The 8,290-nt window shown below is 45.9% G+C and overlaps 1 non-coding gene across 1 annotated transcript; it reads right to left on the bottom strand.

Moving 5' to 3' along the window:
• Positions 1-766: 766 nt before the first annotated feature.
• Positions 767-848, bottom strand: trnal-uaa (transfer RNA leucine (anticodon UAA)). Its single transcript has one exon. It is a non-coding gene; the product is annotated as a tRNA-Leu (tRNA).
• Between the last annotated feature and the right edge of the window lie 7,442 nt (positions 849-8,290).

The raw sequence follows: 8,290 nt of genomic DNA, 5'->3' as shown, positions 1-8,290 counted from the left end.
AAGTGAAGCGACGCTGAAACACGAGTAATGAGAATTTTGACAATCACGTCCTGTAAGACAGCGTGGCCGTGTGATCTACGGCTTTGGCTTTACGTTTCAATCACTATCGAGTCGCAGGTTCGAATCCCACCCCTACCAGGGTCACTGCTGTTTTGATGCAGGCACATGAACGTTGAAGGCCCTGTACCTTTTAGTTGTTGTGTTTGCAGCTGCCCAGGCCTCTGATCCAGACTGACTCTGAAAACAGTGTGAGTCCTTGCAGTCGGACCCTCCTCAACCTCTCTGCTTTCGGATATCTGCATGGCCAGTTTCTGTGTCTCAAATAGTCAGTACATTTGTCTGAAAGTTCGGTGGTTCGAGCCCTCCCTTCGCACTGAGCCTCAATTATTTCAGTTCAAGCATTGAGACCAACCATGTCCCGAAACTGCAACCACGAGAAACCACCCGAGTCTGCAGCTGGATGTGGCCCCAATCTCTCCAAGGCCCCGCTGCCAACAGAAAGCGGCTACTGCAGCTTCAATCAGCGGCTTCCTGCTCAGCCCTGGGACACAGCACATGGAAAATCCTTCCCCAGGAACGGCTCTTCCCGTGTGAAAGGGACAACCATTCCACTTTAAATTGGACACGGCTTCAGAGGATTGTTCCTGTTCTTGGAACGTTTCATAAACAAAACTCCTGTCTCGCAAATAAGAAGTGGGAAAAGTTGTTGGCAGGAAGAATAGAGAAAGTGTTGACTGTGAGGACTCTGTCAGAACAACCGACATTTTGGTAGCGGTGGGATTCGAACCCACGACTCGATAGAGACTGGAACTTAAATCCAGCGCCTTACACCACTCGGCCACGCTACCACAGCGTAGGGCAGCGCCAAAATTTCATTAATAGCATTTCAGCATCGCTTCACTTCAGGCATTCAGTAACGAACGTGGAACAATTTCGAATTTATTTGAAAGGGTTTCCAAGGTTTGCACTGTTTGGACAATAGCACGAAGCTGAATTGGCTTCGACAGTTTTCCCTGGAGCTTCAGGGCTGAGGAATGGCCTTACAGAATTTTATAAAGTCATGAGGTAGACGGACAGAGAAAAGAGTCAGGGAGTAATTTTTCACAAGGCACATGAGTTCAAAGCGAGGTAACATTGGTTAAATGTGAGAACAGGAACATTTAAAGGGGATGTGAGGGACACCTGTTTTGAACACAGACATTTCCGTGTGTCCAGAATGAATTGCCATATTTAGTGTCAGAGACTGATGCGCTCACAACATTTCAAAGGCATCTGAAAGGGTTCGGAGAGATAAGGGACAAATTTTGGCAAATATTGGTTAGATTAATTTCGGTTATCTGTTTAGCAGTGGCAAGTTAGACAGCAGGTTCTGTTTCCGTGTTTGGCAACTCTGAGACGCTCCAGAAACTGACACCAGCTTGAATAGGCCATTTGATAAAAAAACGCGTGCTGTTTGTTATTCAGTGCATTTGGCGATTTTACCTGGAGGGTGGAGTTTGGCCTGAAGAAAAATACCACACAAATTGTGTTACCCCCTCAGCACTCGAGCGAATCCAAAAACTGACAGCTCTTAGCGTGGAACAGAAAAGGCGGAACCATTGCCAGACACACTGGCATGCTGACTTTGAGGGAGTGCGATTCGTCTATGCCATGTACTGCTCACACAAATGGTAGCGAGACAATTCCAAACCGTGCTTCCAAACAGACTGGAGCTTTAATGCATTGTCAAGTCCCAGAAAGTGCTCAAGTAACATACAACAAAACAGAACAACAATGAACCATGAGAAGTGAAGATGACCAATTCCATTCTTGATTAAATTGGGTCAACAATGCGCTGGTCCCTCCATCTGATGGAGAGGACCAATCCCCAGCCTCCCTGACCAGGACAGGAATGAAGGAAACCAGAGAGCTAGAACAACGTTTCACACCGTGATTGCTCACCGTTTCACCACAGCAACAAAAACCGGCGAGCAGATTCAGTGTAGGATCTGGTTTCACGTCAGCAATGAAATATCAATCCCCACTCACATTCAGGGAAAACGGTGCCCACCGTAAATTGTCTGGAATATGAATCCCCAGCGCAGTCTGTTTGGTCCCCGGGTTATACTGCTGTACAGACTTTCATATGGACAAAGTCCTTTTCAAAGGGAATGTTTGTGGCTGTCCATACGACAATGGCAGCTGTTGCCCTCGCTCTCACTGCCGTTCCTGGCCGTGTACGGGTTGCCATCCTCACCTTGTTCCCGGGGGTTCAGGGTACAATAATCTGCTGCAGAAAACCGGAGCGTTTTGGAGCAGAAAGATGTGGAGCCCGTGTGCCTCCTGGAATTGTCGTGCCCCAGTGATTAAGGAGATGGGTTAGTAATCCATTAATGTGTCCCCATGCAGGGTCGAAACCTGCCGACTACATCTTGAACGACCCCCTGCAGGGCACATTCTCGCTCAAACTTCTGCAAGACAGGCCAATCATTTGATTAGACGTTGGCTGCTCGAGTTCTCAAACAGAAATATACCAAACTTCAACCATTATTTCTGTTTCTCTTTTCACAGATACTGCTCGACCCATCGAGCTCCTTCAGTATTCTGTGAATGTACTGCACAGAAGTGCTGCTTTTAATTAGATTCCTTAAATCCCAGTCCCTCTGTTCACTGCCTCTGGTCAGGGGTAACACTTGGTCCTGCCCGTCAAAGTGCCCAGGCCCACGGTTCCCACTCCCATCATTATAAACAGCCGCAGGAAATTGCCGGTTAACCATCTTTACTCCAAAGAGAAACTCACCAGCCTCGGGAATCTCTCCACAAAACGGAACTTCTCATCCCTGGACACGGTGTAAGACAGAGGATTGTGAAGAGATTTTGGGAAAATATTGTCAGTTGGCAGGTGCACAAATGTTAAAGGGGCAACCCGTATAACACAGTTTCCAGCTTTGTGAATCTTCGGGAACTCTTTGGGAAATGGAATCAGAGGAGAATGAAGAAGGGTGAACTGTCGGGCTGAGCAGAAACAGTCAAGAGACCTTCCCCTTCTTTAAGAGGACGCCACATGAACTGATCGGAGACATTGAGAGAATTCTCGTTCCTGTACATGAGGAATACAAATCTCATCTGGACTCTAGATCAATGAAATAACTCGGGACCACACAAGACACTGGGAGGCTCAAAGGGAGATGGTCCCGGTTGGAGGAGAGCTGGTTCCCAGTGACATGGGTGTGTCTGTAGTGGGTGGGATCAGACTGTTCCCATGTCACCATAATGAATGTCTCAGTCTATATTCTGGCAAAGTAAAACTGATAGAGGACAGTTGGCGTTCTGGGAAGGACAGACTGAAGTGGGAAGTCAGTCACAGCCTGCTTTAGAGGATCGTGCAAGGTGTGAGGTTAGAAGTTTCAGCGCATTCGACTGTTCAATGAAAGGTTCCTGGTTCAAGAGCCCCCAGGGCGACAGCGATGGTTGTTCTTGCTGCATCTGTTTTGGATGCTGCACAGTTTCGTGTGTCGAGTGGGGTCAGGAAAATGTTCTCCAAACGGAACCCTTTCGTGTGAGGATCCACAAAGAAGTTTCTGCATTGCTTTAATGGTTCATGTAAAGAACTGTGGATTCTTGGAATCTGAAACAAAAACAGAAGCTGCTGTCGAATCTAACGGGTTTGGCAGGACCTGTGGGAGATTACCGAGTTCTGATGAAGTTCTGAAATGTTGTCTCTGGTTTTCTCTGAATAGATGCTGTAAGATCTGCTGAGTTTCTCTTGCAATTTCTGTTCTTGGTTATAAATGAATGTCCGTTCCATCTATCAGGATGTTACAATCAGACCCACCATTCACCAACATTTAACACTTTTGCAAACTGTGAAGTGATTGGATTCAAACCAACCCGATAATGATTCACTCTTCCTCAGCTCCACAATGAGAGACACCTGGAAAATGAAGAGGACAGTGTGGTTCTGGAATCGTCGATGCGTGTTTAAGGCAATGGACTTGAAATTCATTGGGCTTTACCCCCACAGCCTGGAATCCTACCGGTTACGATTCAGTAATGTCAACAATTAAAAAGGGAGATTACACCCTGTCTTCATCTTTCACATACAAAACACAGGAGAAGGGAAAAAAGACATTTCAGACAGGTTGGGAATGGTGGCAATGTGTAACCCTCTGCCTTTCAGGGTACAACACACAGAAATCCCCAGAGGAAGTTGAGACACAATGAGTTGAACAATTCCATCCCAACTTTGTTGGAGCTCCGAGCCCACCGTTGGAAAACGAGATGAAAACAGTCAGGGGTCAGTCTTCGACTGGTGCAGACTTGATGGGCCAAAGGGCATTTTCTGTGCTGCAGACCTCGTTGACCAGCTGCGGTGAGCTGGTCGGAGAAACTGGCGGATGTGATGCATTTGGGCGGCACGGTGGCACAGTGGCACAGTGGTTAGCACTGCTGCCTTACAGTGCTGTAGACCCTGCTTCAATTCCCGCCTCAGGCGACAGACTGTGTGGAGTTTGCACGTTCTCCCCGTGTCTGCATGGGTTTCCTCCAGGTACTCCGGTTTCCTCCCACAGTCCAAAGATGTGCAGGTCAGGTGAATTTGCCATGCGAAATTCCCCGTAGTGTAAGGTAAGAGGTAAATGTAGGGGTATGGGTGGGTTGCGCTTCTGTGGGTTGGTGTGGACTTGTTGGGCCGAAGGGCCTGTTTCCGCACTGTAATGTAACCTAATCTAACATGGAACGGGACTAATCCTGAGACCTCTGTTTGTTTCCATCTGTGGGTAAATATGAGGTTGAGTTCCTCGGCGGTGTTACAACATAATGTGACCATGTCCAACTTCAGTCCCATTGTTGGGTCATTTAAGAACACAGGGAGAATCCCATTTAGATTCACCCTGGTAACATCAGAAACGCAGGTTCATGGGAACTGGGACTAGAACAGATGAAAGTCCAATGACCCGCACTGCAGATGGGCCGAAAGGTCTTTTTCACGCTGTAAAATCGGAAGAAAGGGAGAAACTAACCTGCAGCTAAAATAATCACAGATGAAAAGACAAAAGCGGTTTCATGATGAAAACACACAGTGCCTTTTCTTTTTGCTTTCCCTGTTCGCCTCCTGGTGAGGATTCAGTTTTCTCACTGTTGCAGCAAGTGGAGTTTTCCTCGTCCCATTAATCGTGGGGTCAGCCTTCCCGAAGCAGGGAATGAAGTATGGAGCTGACAATTGATCAAGTGTTATCCCATACTTAATGCAGAGGACCTTCAAACAAAGCACAGCGAATGCTGGAAACCTGAATCAGAAACGGAAATTGACAGAGAAACTCGGCAGACTTGGCAGCATCTGTGGAGAGAAACAGGTTTAATGTTTCAGATCGACAGAACCAGACTAGTTATGTATTTTATTGTTTTAATGTCAGAGTAATTGTCAGTTTTATTTAGCAAATCAACATATTAATCAGAATATTGTATTAGCCGAGAAATGTCAACTTTCTGAATGTCAACCGACCTTTCCGGGTGTAATGCTGATTCCGTTGCCTTGAGCTGGTGAAACGCTGGCCTTCAATTGTTCTTTTTTATTCCACTTTCTGTCAGTGAGCACCGATTTTAAATGGAGAGTTTCTATTTTCAGGATCTCCCTCAATATGCTTCTCTACTCGTCTATCATTTCCTCTGTGTATCCACCTCACTCTCCCACATGCCCCCACTCTCTGCCTATCCATATCCCTTATTTTCCTTTTCTGCTCTTTGAAAAGTCTGACATTCGGAGATAGTTTGAGAGTAGACCTTCTAAGCACAATTGCCGAAAGTGTTTGGTGCATTAGGCAGAAGGAAATGGGTCTGTGTGGGTTACTCTATGGAGGGACAGCATTGGGCCGAAGGGCCTGTTTCCACACGACAGTGAATATAACCACCATGTTCAAAACTCATTCGTGGCCTAGGACGCCACTCACTGGGATAGGAATCACTGTCCATCCCTATTTACTCCAGAGATTGAGATGTTGAGTTACTTTACAGAACCCTGGAAGAACTCAAGGTACAGCCATGATACTGTTAGGGAGGGAGTTCCAGGATCCAGACCCAAAAGCACTGTAGGAGCAGCGAGATATTTCCAACTCAGAAAGGCGTGGTCCTCGATGTGTGATTTGTGGTTACAGTTCTCTCATGTATCTATTGCTATTGTCCTTCTAGATAGATGTAAACAATCACTGGGTTGTTCTGGGTCTGTGTTCTGTGAGGAAGCAGGAGTTAGCTTTCAATAAGATAACTCACAAGAAGACAAATAAATCTTCATTTCCTGACTGGGAATTGTATCCCGGTCTGGGTATTACAAACTCAGACTCCGAACCAGTGACCCTACTGAAGCTGACAGTAACACTTGTGACCTGATCTGTCCAGACTCTGTGCATGATCTTCACGTTATCATCATCTTCAGAAGCAATGTTTCTCTCTCTAAGTTTCCAAACAATTCATATTGCCGCCCTGGTTTCAATGTCAAGAAAGCGGAGCTGTGCTAACCTGATTTACTGCAGGAAGGTACAGAACAGTTTGATACTAACAGCGGCTCGTTTTGAGGCGTTGATCTGCGGTGATGGGGCGGCCCCAATAAAGCCTTCGTTCAAATCGTCTGATTCCAAATTCCATGTTGGAAATGACCAGAGGTTTCTCGCTGAATTTGTTCAGGGTCTTGACTGGAAGTGACACGAAATCCAAGTATGAAGTACATTTCATTGTCGTGCATCATAAGATAGCGCAGTGACTGTGAATAAAATGCTGGAGACGTCCAGCAGAAGAACAGGCGACACAGAAGCAGGTACCTGAGGACAAATGTATTTGCTTTGCCATTGAAAGGCCCTGTTACACAAAGTGGATTATCTTTGCTGGTTGATCACCTTATGAATGTTGTTTCCCAGATGTCCATGTTTACATCACATATGGAAAGGTGTCCAGTGTGTGTGTGCATCCGGCTAATGAAGCAATAGATAAAACATCTGACTTTGAATCAGACGATTGTAGGTTTACATCCTACATGTGTCGAGTGTAACGTGTTAGTTCAGCCAATTGCATGTTGTCAGTTGCTATTTCCTTCCGTTCTTTCGAGCTGCAGGGATTGGATCAGTGTGTATTCAAATGGAATGTTGCTTTTGGGTCTATTACAGCGCAATGTCAGACAGGTGTATGGCTGGTCCTGTTTTGTCAGGTTCTGAGGATCTGAATGGTTTGGATCAGTGTGTTGTCGAATTTAAAACTTGCATTTCGGTCTATTGTCCATTTTAAATTCCAGCTCTGCTCCACATCTCTCATTGCCTGTCAAACTGGCGAGTGTTCAACCTAAAGCTGCCTTTGTCAGAGAAGCTGTTGTGTGGAGCAGAGAGCGGAAGTGAAGCACAAGGAGCTGGTATGATCCTGAGACATCTGTCCCTCCCGGGATATGTTTCTGTGTGTCTCCCTCTGTGGGTGAAAATGAGGTTCAGGTCCTCAAGGTGGTTCCAACACAGTGTGACCATGTCAAACCTCAGTCCCATTGTCGTGTCGTTTAAATTCACAGTGAGAATCGCGTTGATATTTGCTCTTGAAACATCAGGACACATAACATTTTGATCCAAAACTAGAAACTGGGACTGGAATACATGGATATCCGATGAGCTACAATGCACGATGGGCCGAACGGTCTCTTCCCACTCTGTGAAAGCTCGAAGGCAAGGAGGACCTAATCTGCAGCAAGACTGATCAGAAATGAAAAGGCAAAAGTGTTTTCATTCTGAATAAATATAAGGGCGCCTTCTGCCTTCCCTTGGAGTCTAGTAGCCAGCATTTGGCGCTCTCACCGCCGTGACACTGGTTCTATTCCCGGTCAAGGAATGCGTGCTTTGTTCTGCACACACATCGTGGTAAGAATATTTCTGACCACTTTTCCAAAGCTGGCAGAACATCGGTTTTGTGCAAACCGTTTTAAAGTTGAACAGAAAACCAAGAGATGTAGATGTTGGAAATCTGAACCAAAAACAAGAATTGACGTGCAAACTGAATAATCCTGACATCATTTGTGGGGAGAAACAGAGACAATGATTCACAACGACAGAACCAGATTAGTTCTTCATTTCTGGACCACAATGTCGTGATAATGGTCAGTTTTATCGGTCGAATGAGGATAGTTATCAAAATCTATTTGTTTTTTGCCAGTTCGCAGCCATGTCGACCCGAGATCTGATTCTTTCAGGGACTCCCTCAAGATGAGTCTCTAATTTTCTGTCTTTATCTCTGTGTATCTCCCTCACCCTTTATCATATTCTTTGACCCTTTATTTGCCAATATC

The sequence above is a fragment of the Chiloscyllium punctatum genome, chromosome 23, assembly GCF_047496795.1.
Source record: "Chiloscyllium punctatum isolate Juve2018m chromosome 23, sChiPun1.3, whole genome shotgun sequence".
In the NCBI taxonomy this organism is placed as follows: Eukaryota; Metazoa; Chordata; class Chondrichthyes; order Orectolobiformes; family Hemiscylliidae; genus Chiloscyllium; species Chiloscyllium punctatum.
Note: the sequence above shows the minus strand (reverse complement) of the source record. Positions and strands in the feature narration are given on the sequence as shown.